The sequence below is a fragment of the Pelobates fuscus genome, chromosome 3 (assembly GCF_036172605.1).
Source record: "Pelobates fuscus isolate aPelFus1 chromosome 3, aPelFus1.pri, whole genome shotgun sequence".
In the NCBI taxonomy this organism is placed as follows: domain Eukaryota; kingdom Metazoa; phylum Chordata; class Amphibia; order Anura; family Pelobatidae; genus Pelobates; species Pelobates fuscus.
This window is the reverse complement of record NC_086319.1, coordinates 57,098,178-57,111,076: the sequence shown is the minus strand read 5'-3', so window position 1 is coordinate 57,111,076 and position 12,899 is coordinate 57,098,178. Positions and strand designations below refer to the sequence as shown.

The 12,899-nt window shown below is 45.9% G+C and overlaps 1 non-coding gene across 1 annotated transcript; it reads left to right on the top strand.

The window, feature by feature from the left end:
* Positions 1-12,516: 12,516 nt before the first annotated feature.
* On the top strand, positions 12,517-12,658 carry LOC134603901 (small Cajal body-specific RNA 11). Its single transcript, XR_010090639.1, has one exon. It is a non-coding gene; the product is annotated as a small Cajal body-specific RNA 11 (non-coding RNA).
* Positions 12,659-12,899: the final 241 nt, after the last annotated feature.

The following is a 12,899-nucleotide window of genomic DNA, read 5'->3' as shown; positions in this document are numbered from 1 at the left end:
GACCAGACTCCATTTTGTTATTTTCAAGTTAACAAAGAGACACAAAATTTCTATCCTTTCTGTAAAACTAACCACTTTGCCAGAGCAAAAAGAATGCATAGTATAAACAAACCAAGTGATAAGAGACTGTCTAAAATGCTAATGGAATGGAATAAATTCTAAACCCAGACATTTGTGACAGAGAAGATTAAATAATTTAATTTTACTTTCTATATCTAACAAGATCCCATTATAAGTGAAAGGTGATTTTAAGTTTAAGAACTGTCATATTAGAAATTATAGCAGAATTAGCCAGAAACATAGTCTGGACAAAACTTAAAGAAACTGTTTGATATACAGAAAACGTGAGTTATGTCAACCATATAGATAAACTAAATGACGTCAAAATAGCCACCAGGAAAAGTTAACTCTTTCCTGGATAGGTATGTTTAGTGGGACGAGACTGCCCTCTATAGACCAAATACCTAAATTATTATCTAGAAGGTAACCACACCTCCAATTTTTCTATTGGTCTACGAACAGAGAATTTTTCCCTTTAAAAAGACAAAGGGAAGAGAGAGGTATGCAAGGAGGTATGCAGATGAATGCAGGGGAATGCAGAGAAAGTCGGAAGAAGGCTAAGTAAGAAGCAAGCAGAGTCAGAGCGAGAAAGAAACATTCCTTGACACTTAGCTACCTGAGAACATCTGGTGAGAACATCTCTTTAACTGGTAAATATACTGGTTTCATTTAATTAATTTAAATTAATTAAAATTTTCTAATAACATGATATATGACTGGATAAATCACGATCAGATTTCGATATTTAGAAATCTTAGTTAAATAAGAAGTACATTATTAAACTTTCTATTCTGCAGATAGAAACAATAATTCTGTATTTATGTGACATATCACATGTTAGCATATCGTGATATTTATCCAGGCGTATTGATTTGTTCTAAATAAGATAAAATATCTGTTTAGGCAAATTAAAATTCAGCTTGTAGAATTTCATAGATTTCTCTTATTGGATGGTTCCAGGAAGTGACTAATGAACTGGTTTAAATGTTATTTTATTTAAAATTACATAAGAATAGATCTTAATTACTTAGGAGGTCTAGCCAGCATTGAAAGGGTTATTCTAACTGTCAGCTAAAGTTTTTACGACCTTACGCTGCACTCTGAGGAATTCTGTTCTCTGTGTGAAACTTTTTCTTTTTCTCTGTGAAGCCCATCATAAATCTTCTTGACAGGTAATGTTGTAGATTCTAAGCTGTGTTAACCGTTGGAAAATATATTACCATATTGTATTGCATATTCATGTTATACTAAAATTTCATTGATTATTGTCACGCATGTTACCTATTACTATTATTTAAAATATAAAAATAAATTGTATCTATTTTTATAACAAATTGTGATTTTATTGATATGGAATACATTTCACTTACACGATAACGATCTTTGGGATCTGAGAATTGAAATAGTGGGCAATTCTCAACTGTTTACTATTATTATTCCATAAATATCCCCACAATGTCCTTTCTTTTTTTTAGTAGCCACTTAGCCAAAGTTAAAGTTCCTATTTGTGTTTACATTTTTTACATAAAAACTACAATTTCATTGATGATATAATTGTTGTGAGTTTTAAAATACTCATATTTGTGTTCAGCGAAGTCTGACGAGTAAAACACTACCCCCCCATGTAAAGGTTTTATGGTGTTTTGGAAAGTTACAGGGTTACAGGGCTTGCAATTCAAATTCTCTGGACGTTCTGCCTGTGTTGTCAGGCAAGTCCCTCAAATTGTAATTAGTAAAATTATGTGAAAATATTACATAAATATACACCTAGAATTTAAATATGTATATATATATATATTATATATGTGTATATATATATATATATATATATATATATATATATGTATATAATGTTAATTTTTTTTACATTTTATTTTAAAAATGTCAATCCATAATCCTTGTGTTTAGAGATTATAGTTTGTGGGAAAAGGCAAGAATATATTCTTAAAGGACCACTATAGTGCCAGGAAAACATACTAGTTTTCCTGGCACTATAGTGCCCTGAGGGTGCCTCCACCCTCAGGGACCCCCTCCCGCCGGGCTCTGGGGAGAGGAAAGGGTTAAAACTTACCTTTATTCCAGTGCCAGGCGGGGAGCTAACCTCCTCCTCTCAGCCTCCGATCCTCCCTTTCGACTGAATGCGCATGCGCGGCAAGAGCTGCGCGCGCATTCAGCTGGTCTCATAGGAAAGCATTTACAATGCTTTCCTATGGACGCTTGCGTGTTCTCACTGTGATTTTCACAGTGAGAATCACGCAAGCGCCTCTAGCGGCTGTCAGTGAGACAGCCACTAGAGGATTTGGAGGCTGGATTAACCCATTTATAAACATAGCATTTTCTCTTTAACTGCTATGTTTATAAAAAAAAAAGGGTTTATCCTAGAGGGACCTGGCACCCAGACCACTTCATTAAGCTGAATCGGTCTGGGTGCCTAGAGTGGTCCTTTAATGTAAATTTATTTTCATGATTTCAGTCCCACAAAACATCATTACTCACTGCAAGCATATCAAAGTCACTGCATAGTTTATTAAAAAGCAGTGTACAAATTCTAACACGTTTCATAATTTTGATTGATAACATGCATATCAGGAATTCTGCTTTGTAAAAATGATTAAAGGAACACTCTTGCTTAACCTTCCAGAAGTTATAAAATAAAAAGATTTACTCACCTTATTTTCCCCGGAATTTCGATTTTACCACAGCCGCTTCTTCTCTGCTCGCTGAGATGGTCAGTACTGATGTTCTTGGCCAATCCAATGCTCCCCCATGGGGAAGCATAGAGGGGCTAGTGTGCATGCGCTGCAATCGCGATTATGCTCGCTCCAATCCCCATCGCCTCATAGATATGCATTGACTGAATAAATTCCTGCACGCAGACACTGGACGTTGCATGACTGCAACCAGTAAGCACTACTAGTGCTGTCCGAGTGGCTGTGGGGTTTTGGTGCCTAGAGTGTCCCTTTAAAAGAAGCGTAATGCATGTCTACAACGATAAAGGAAAAATAGTAAATTTACAACATATTTATGGCACTGCTCAAAATCTGAATTTAAACCTAAAGACTCCAATGCTTTTTATTTGCAATCCACGTAATTTCTTGTCTACATTTTTTAATATTCTATGAAGATAACTTGCAACCAGTTAATTCATGTCTTTGGCAACTTCATCAGATGGTAAAGTTAAAGGAACACTCCAAAAGAAAAAAAAATAATATGATTGATTTATTTATTTTTAAAAACAATTTAGTAGATATAGCTCCCCCCCACCACCCCAAATAAGTCTTTATTTAATTATTATTTTTTAAAATAGGATATATCTAAAAACAGCTTGCAAAAGCTTTTCTATGAGCTTTTGCAAGCTTTCGCCTTCTCCAACCCAGAATTTCTCTGGTTGTTCAATTACAAATGCAGCTTAATGAGAAATCTGTTCAAGGCAGGTTCTCTGGGCAATTGTCTGCCTCTTGAGTTTAGCTCCACTGAACTAAACAACCAGGAAGTAACAGGACCAGTTGTTTTATTGACAGCCAGGAGGGAGGAGACAGGGTAATTTATAAATGTGTAAATTTTTATTGAAATCTGAAGTTCACACATAAAGCGCTTCACCAAGCTAAACTGCTTTAGAGGTCTGGAGTGTCCTTGTAAAGTTATAGTTTTTGAAAGAGTTAAAGCGGCACTGTCACGGTTGCATCCATTTTTTTAACCCCCCTCCTGACTCCACTACATTTCATTGTCCCCTTAGTCAACCCCAAATCCCCCTAAGCTCCCTATTTTACCCTTTTTTAACTATTTTTTTTTCTTCGACCTAATGGACTTAAACCTCCCCTCCCTTGTCAATTACCGCATCCACGCGCTGCTAACAGGTGGGGGGCCGAGGGGGGAAACTTGGTCCCCTGGTTTAGTTTAAGAGCCCCACTCACTGGATGGGGGGTTGGGGGACACCCTATGTACGCCCCATTAATTATTTTAATATTACATAGTTACATAGCTGAAAAGAGACATGCCTCCATCCAGTGGCGTACACACAACCCATGGGGCCCCGGTGCGAAAACTGATCTGTGGGCCCCCCCCCCCCGCTTACTCTGCGCGGGCTGGGGCCGCAACACATGGCGGGCGGGCACCTGGTCGCAGGGCTGCGACCCGTGCGACCGTGGTATGTACACCAGTGCATGCATAAACACATACACTTAAAGGACCACTACAGACACCCAGATCAAATCAGCTCAATGAAGTGGTCTGGGTGCCAGGTCTCTCTAGTTTTAACCCTGCAGCTGAAAACAGCAGTTTCAGAGAAACTGCTATGTTTCACTGAGGGTTAATCCATCTCTAGTGGCTGTCTCATTGACAGCCGCTAGAGGATTTTCTGCGATTCTCACTGTGAAAATCACAGTGAGAAGACGCTGAACGTCCATAGGAAAGCATTGAGTAATGCTTTCCTATATGGGCGGTTTGAATGCGCGCGTGGCTCTTGCCACGCATGTGCATTCGGAGCTGAGAGGCGGATCGGGACGGAGAGATCCCCAGCGCCAAGGGAGCCCGGCGCTGGAGAAAGGTAAGTGCTTTAGACACACACACACACACTCTCATGAACAGACGCACACATTTACTGACAGACACACACTCAGTGACAGACGCACACAAACATACTCAGTAACAGACACACTAACACTAACACACTCTAAAACTAACACACTCACTAACACAATCACTCACACTAACACACTCACTAACACACTCACTAACACACACTCACTAACACACTCACTCACTAACACACACACAAACTAACACAAACTAACACTAACACACTCACTAACACACACTAACACACTCACTAACACTAACACACTCACTAACACAATCACTCACACTAACACATTCACTAACACACTCACTAACACAATCACTCACACTAACACACTCACACTAACACACTCACTAACACACTCACACTAACACACTCACACTAACACACTCACTAACACACTCTCTCACTAACACACACACTCACTCACTAACACACTCACATTAACACACTCACTAACACACTCACATTAACACACTCACTAACACACTCACTAACACACTCACATTAACACACTCACTAACACACTCACACACTCACTAACACACACACTCACACTAACACACTCACTAACACTAACACACTCACTAACACTAACACACTCACTAACACTCACTAACACTCTTACTAACACACTCACTAACACTAACACACACACACACTCGTTTTTTCTGTTTTTTTTTTAAATTTAATCCCCCCAGCCTCCTTACCTGTGTGAGAGCTGGGGGGATTCCCTGGGGTCCAGTGGTGTTGCTGGCCCTGCTGTCACCCGGCTGGCGGGCGCGCGAGGGAGCACTGTCCCCTGGGTGCTCCCTCTTCAGCTCCCTCGCGCGCCGCGTACTGATACCGGAGCCGGAAGAGGACGTCATCTTCCGGCTCCGGTTTCAGTGCGGTGCGCGAGGGAGCTGAAGAGGGAGCACCCAGGGGACAGTGCTCCCTCGCGCGCCCGCCAGCCGGGTGACAGCAGGGCCAGCCTCGGGGGGCCCGGAGGTGGCCGGCTCCTGGGCCCCCCAGCAGAAGAGGCTGGCCCTGTGGGTACATACCGGGTCGCAGGGGCGGCCGGGCCCCCTGGTGGGCCGGGCCCGGTCGCAGCCGCGACCCCTGTGACCCTGGTATGTACGCCACTGCCTCCATCAAGTTCAGTCTTTCTCACAATTGATTTTTGTTGTTTTGTTTTTTTTTGTTTGTTTGTTTTTTAAATTCTTTATTTTTATTGTGCTTAGAATGACAAAACAAGCTTATATTGCCACAAATATAATTTTTTTTTTTTTAAAACAAGAGATGTCAAGCTAGGTAGAACATTCTGTAACTTTACAAGGCAAGTATTGGTAGCTTAAACTTTCAGGTTGTAAGAGTTGTGTTGCACGTTAATTAATTTAACAGTGTTTAAACTAGTCTGGGCATCACAGATTATGCATATAAAGCAAGGAGAGGAAGGAACAGACGTAGGAGTTGAACATGAAAATTGCCAGGCAGGCAGCAGGCTAATTAGGATCATGGCCTATGCGTACTGCAATGCATAGTGCGAGTGTGGGAAGCGTGTATGAACCTAGTGGCATGTCGTCCTGCATGTGTATAGGTGACGTTCGTGGTGTGTACATTAAACTTTTCTTGTGGTGCAGTGATCCGTCTCTTTGCATGTGTGTTTGAGTGTTACTTAGCATAGAGATGAGAGAGAGAGCATACAATAAAATATACAGTAGGTTGTAGAAGAGATGTCTATACATTTCTGTTGGCGAGAATGAACTGTTGCAATACCCATAACATTGAGGAAGAGAAGAATCAGGATAGCGTCCATTTTGCGTGTAAATTGGGTGAAGTGGACGGCTTGTGAGTCCTTGGGGTTGCGGCATAGTTAACCTATGCCCGCCCGTCGGTATACTGAGCCCCGTAGCCAGGATGATCGCTGCGTACTGCCCCTGGGCACTGAGGGTCGCAGGGTAAGGGCTTTCGACGGTGATTTTTGTTGTTGATCTAAAAGAAGGCAACAAACCCAGTCTGAAGTGCTTCCAATTGTGCAACAAACTAGGAAAAAAATTCCTCTTGATCCCAGAATGGCGATTAGATATCTCTTTGGATTAATAAGTTATTACCCCACTAATTTATTAAAATCTATATTCCTATATATTGTGTTTCTGCAAGTATTTATCCAATTGCTGTTTAAACATCTGTTTAAACAAAACCACCTCTTTAGACAGAGAATTCCTCATGCTCATTGTTCTTACTGTAAAATCTCCTTTCTTCCAGTCTAAATGTGTGTAGTATAAATGTATAGTCCTATTTATGAATAGATTTCTGGACAATGGTTTGCATTGTCCCTGAGTATATTTGTATAATGCTATCATATTGTCACGGTTCTTACCGTACCAGACAGACAGCTAGGCATGGCCACCCCATCACAGTACCCAACAGGGGATTTGAACCTGGATACTTTGCTGTCTTGGGCCACAGCAGTTCCTAGTCCTTGGAATTATTCTAGTCCTGTTCATCCTGGCTCGTCTGCAGCACTGGAGGCTGGACTTTGTCTATTGCTGTGCTTCACCTGAGATTGATCAGTCATCAGCTGGGTATATAAGCACTGCCTCGCCCTGGGAAAATGATCAAGTCCTGGTGTATGTGTTCAGTTGCTGTGTTATAGTCTCTTGAACTTATACTCCATATTGACCCCGGCTTCTGTATTTATTTATGCTGACCTCTGGCATCCTTTGACTTCGGCTATCCCTCAACTATCCTGCTGTTTGTGTCCTTGTTGGTGCTGCATTGGAATCACCTTTCCTGCACAACCCCCGTGCACAGATTCACAGTCCAAGTGGCTTCTTACCTGGTCACCTTGGACTGTGTCTATCTGTAAGGGTGAGCATACTTATCTGTGTTACAGACTCCCATCTCAGGTAACATTTCTGACATAAATCACCTCAAGGATGCCGTTTTTCCAAACTAAAGAGGTTTAAATTTGTTAACCTCTTTTTTTATAACTAAAATGCTCCATTTCCTTTTAAGGAAAGAATTATCTTCACCCTGCCTTTCTCTTTCTCAACCACATATAGATCATGCCTTTCCTACCCCTCAGACTTTCTCCCCGGCTACTGAACAAGAGGTTGCTGTGCTTCTCCTTTCCTCTTGACCCACCACTTGCCCGCTTGAGCCTGTTCCATCTCACCTTATCAGATCTCTCTCCCCTTGTATTGTGCCTTTCTTAACACACATCTTCAACTGTTCTATTTTCTGGCCTTATCCCTGCTTAAACATGCCACTGTAGTGCCTATCCTGAAAAAAAAGAGAGAAAATCTCTCAACCCATCCTCCCACTCTAACTACCATCCCATATTGCTGCATCTTGCAGCCGTTTAGTAGATAGCGCCCTAATTACCACTGTGTTGGAGATTTTAGACACTGTACATGCATAAGAGAAAATAAGGTCGAGGGTATTGCCAACTACGTGGATAGAAGAATTATCCCACTGCGATAGCCCGAGGGAGGAAGTAATTGAAAGTAGTTTAGAGGCTGCTGAGGTCAGGGATGGGTTAATGGGAATATTGAAGGCCCTGATAATTAGGGATGGTATGTTAGAGCAGTGTTTCCCAACCCAGTCCTCAAGGCACACCTACCAGTCCAGGATTTAAGGATTACCCAGTTTTGTCTAAGGTGTTTTTTTTTTTTCTAAAAACACCTTAGACACAACTGGGTAATCCTTAAATCCTGGACTGGTAGGTGTGCCTTGAGGACTGGGTTGGGAAACACTGTGTTAGAGGAGAAGAAGTAGGGAAGCCAGGCAGCAAGGTGTTTTATTGAAAACTATATAAGAAAGGAAGAAAAGAAGAACAGATTCTGAGAGAGGAAGAGAAGGGGAAATAATATAGAAAGGCAAGTTCGGCATAACAGTGCAGCTTTATTTCAAAAGGTTAATTTAATTTCATTATTTTATATATACTGATGACTTTACAATTATCCCTGAGCTTGTATCGTAGATTATAAACTCGTTTGAGCTGGGCTTTCTTCAACTCTTGTGTCTTGTCAACATCACTTTTGTCTGCAATAAATTGTTAATTATCCCAACTGTGAAACACTATAAACATGTTTGTGTTCTATAAATGCTCGTAATAATATTTGAAGGTTTATGATCACATGATGGCCTCTGAAAAGTTTTTCATCATACTTATAATCTAATCTTTGAGTCTTTGTCAAAAGTGGCTCCTACTCCCTCACAATTGTACATGGCACCTCTGAGATTCTTTTCTCACTCATTTTTCAAATGTATTTTTTATTCACTATTTACACGCTGTTAGCACTACTTCATCAGTGTGTGTATGTAGAAGATATCATAAACCAGAATATGACAATCTGAAATTGTTGTAAAAGACAAATTCGTAGAGATCAAAAGGTGGATGATGTGAAACAACCTTTCTTAAAATAATGTCAAAACTGTGATATATAAAAGCCCAAATTAAATTGCTTAAAGCGGCACTGTCATGCCGAATCCCGTTTTTTTTTAACCCCCCTCCCGCCTCCACTACATCCAATCAACCCCCTAGTCACCCCCAAATGCCCCTAAGCCCCCCACATTACCTATTTTTTATTCTTTATTTTCTGCCCCGATCTATATTCAGGGCGCCGCCATCTTTGTGTGGGTAGGTGAAGTCCCTGTGGGACACGTCATCTACCCACACTACACAGACTGTGAGATTCCCGCACATGCCCAGTGAAACACCTGGACATGCGAACGGGAATTTCATCTATTCATTCATTCATCAGACAGACGAATGAATGAATAGAAAAAATCAAACGAACAAACAAACACTGTGTATCAGTGTTTGTTTGTTCGTTCGGTTTATTACAAGGAGGGAGCTACCGGTGTGCAGCTCCCTCCTTGCAATATGTAAAGACAGAAGCGGTGGGGAGCTGTGCTCCCCACCACTTCATTAGCCCCCCAGGTCCTCCCCTCACTCTATGGGGGTCAATATGACCCCCATAATAGCATAAGGGAGATTCAAATCTCCCCAATGCCCCTACTCGCTATACCGCGAGTAGGGGCATGTCCACTAAACAGTGAGCAGCCTGTGGCTGCTCACTGTAAAAAAAAAAAAAGGGTAATAAGGGGGGGTGGGGGGGACCCTGGACGGCGGGTGGGGGCCATAAGGGGAATGAGGAGGGGGACCTACTGTCCTCCCCCCAGGCCCCCACCCCTGGGCGGCGGGTGGGGGCCATAATGGGAATGAGGGGGGGGGGCCTACTGTCCTCCACCCCCCGGCCCCCACCCCTGGGCGGCGGGTGGGGGCCATAATGGGAATGGGGGGGACCTACTGTCCTCCCCCCAGGCCCCCATCCCTGGGCGGCGGGTGGGGGCCATAATGGGAATGAGGACGGGGGGGGCGGGCTTCTGTCCTCCACCCCCCGGCCCCCACCCCTAGGCGGCGGGTGGGGGCCATAATGGGAATGAGGGGGGGGGGACCTACTGTCCTCCACCCCCCGGCCCCCACCCCTGGACGGCGGGTGGGGGCCATAATAGTAATAGGGGGGGGACCTACTGTCCTCCCCCCCCGCCCCCACCCCTGGGCGTCGGGTGGGGGCCATAATAGTAATAAGGGGGGGGACCTACTGTCCTCCACCCCCCGGCCCCCACCCTTGGGTGGCGGGTGGGGGCCATAACGATAATGGGGGGGGGACCTACTGTCCTCCCCCCGCCCCCACCCCTGGGCGGCGGGTGGGGGCACTAAGTAAATTCCCCCCCCCCATCAAGGTGACTAGGGGTGCCCAAGCCCCTAGTCACCCACCCCCCACCCAAATAAAAATGCCCCTACCTACCCCCCTCACCCTAAAAAATAGTGAGGGGGGAATAAAATTGCTAACCTGTAAGGTAAAATTAAACTTACCATTCAACGTCTTCTTTTTTCTAAAATCTTCATTTTTCAGCCCCAAAAAAGGCCAAATAAAAAACCATCATAGCCGTCGAACTAAAAATAAAATAAAAAACCCGAGCGCAAAAAAAACCTGACGATAAAGAAAAAACCCGAGCGCAAAAAAAATAATCCATCTTCACCCATGGAGGGCTCCGCGCAGACTGAGCTCCGCAGGGCGGGGCAAGGCTTTATAAGCAATTAGCCCTGCAATTAGGCTAAGAACACTCTGATTGGTGGGTTTAAGCCAATCGGAGTGCTCTTTGTCATTTTACAAGCGTGGGAAAGTTCTTTGGAATTTTCCCACGCTTGTAAAATGACACAGAGCACTGTGATTGGATGGATTTCAAGCCATCCAATCACAGTGCTCTGTGTCATTTTACAAGCGTGGGAAAGTTCTTTGGAATTTCAAGCCATCCAATCACAGTGCTCTGTGTCATTTTACAAGCGTGGGAAAATTCCAAAGAACTTTCCCACGCTTGTAAAATGACAAAGAGCACTCTGATTGGCTTAAACCCACCAATCAGAGTGTTCTTAGCCTAATTGCAGGGCGGGGCAAGGCTTTATAAGCCTTCCCCCGCCCTGCGGAGCTCAGTCTGCGCGAAGCCCTCCATGGGTGAAGATGGATTATTTTTTTGTGCGCTCGTGTTTTTTCTTTTTCGTCTGTTTTTTTTTTGCGCTCGGGTTTTTTATTTTATTTTTAGTTCGACGGCTATGATGGTTTTTTATTTGGCCTTTTTTGGGGCTGAAAAATGAAGATTTTAGAAAAAAGAAGATGTCGAATGGTAAGTTTAATTTTAATTTACAGGTTGGCAATTTTATTCCCCCTCACTATTTTTTAGGGTGAGGGGGGTAGGTAGGGGCATTTTTTATTTGGGTGGGTGACTAGGGGCTTGGGGACCCCTAGTCACCTTGATGGGGGGGGGGAATTTACTTAGTGCCCCCACCCGCTGCCCAGGGGTGGGGGCGGGGGGAGGACAGTAGGTCCCCCCCATTATCGTTATAGCCCCCACCCGCCGCCCTGGGGTGGGGGCCGGGGGAGGGGAGGACAGTAGGTCCCCCCCCCTTATTACTATTATGGCCCCCACCCGCCGCCCAGGGGTGGGGGCCGGGGGGGAGGACGGTAGGTCCCCCCCCTTATTACCATGATGGCCCCCACCCGCCGCCCAGGGGTGGGGGCCGAGGGGGGAGGACAGTAGGTCCCCCCCCCTTGAATACCATTATGGCCCCCACCCGCTGCCCAGGGGTGGGGGCCAGGGGGAGGACAGTAGGTCCCCCCCTACTACTATTATGGCCCCCACCCGCCGCCCAGGGGTGGGGGCCGGGGGTGGCAGTAGGTCCTGCCCCCCTTATTACTATGATGGCCCCCACCCGCCGCCCAGGGGTGGGGGCCGGGGGGGGGAGGACAGTAGGTCCCCCCCGTCTTATTACCATTATGGCCCTCACCCGCCGGCCAGGGGTGGGGGCCGGGGGGAGGACAGTAGGTTCCCCCCCCCTACTACTATTATGGCCCCCACCCGCTGCCCAGGGGTGGGGGCCGGGGGGGGAGGACAGTAGGTACCCCTCCCTTTATTACCATTATGGCCCCCACCCTCCGCCCAGGGGTGGGGGCCGGGGGGAGGACAGTAGGTCCCCCCCCTACTACTATTATGGCCCCCACCCGCCGCCCAGGGGTGGGGGCGGGGGCGGAGGACAGTAGGTCCCCCCCCCTTGAATACCATTATGGCCCCCACCCGCTGCCCAGGGGTGGGGGCCGGGGGGAGGACAGTAGGTCCCCCCCCTACTACTATTATGGCCCCCACCCGCCGCCCAGGGGTGGGGGCCGGGGGGGGCAGTAGGTCCTGCCCCCCTTATTACTATGATGGCCCCCACCCGCCGCCCAGGGGTGGGGGCCGGGGGGGAGGACAGTAGGTCCCCCCCTCTTATTACCATTATGGCCCCCACCCGCCGGCCAGGGCTGGGGGCCGGGGGGGGAGGACAGTAGGTTCCCCCCCCTACTACTATTATGGCCCCCACCCGCTGCCCAGGGGTGGGGGCCAGGGGGGGAGGACAGTAGGTACCCCTCCCTTTATTACCATTATGGCCCCCACCCTCCGCCCAGGGGTGGGGGCCAGGGGGAGGACAGTAGGTCCCCCCCCTACTACTATTATGGCCCCCACCCGCCGCCCAGGGGTGGGGGCGGGGGGGGGAGGACAGTAGGTCCCGCCCCCCCCTCATTATCTTTATGGCCCCCACCCGTCGTTTAGGGGTGGGGGGCAATATTTTTTTTTTTTTTTTTTTTTTTTACAGTGAGCAGGCTGCTCACTGCTTACTAGACTTGCCCCTACTCGCGGTATAGCGAGTAGGGGCATATTATTTACAAATACT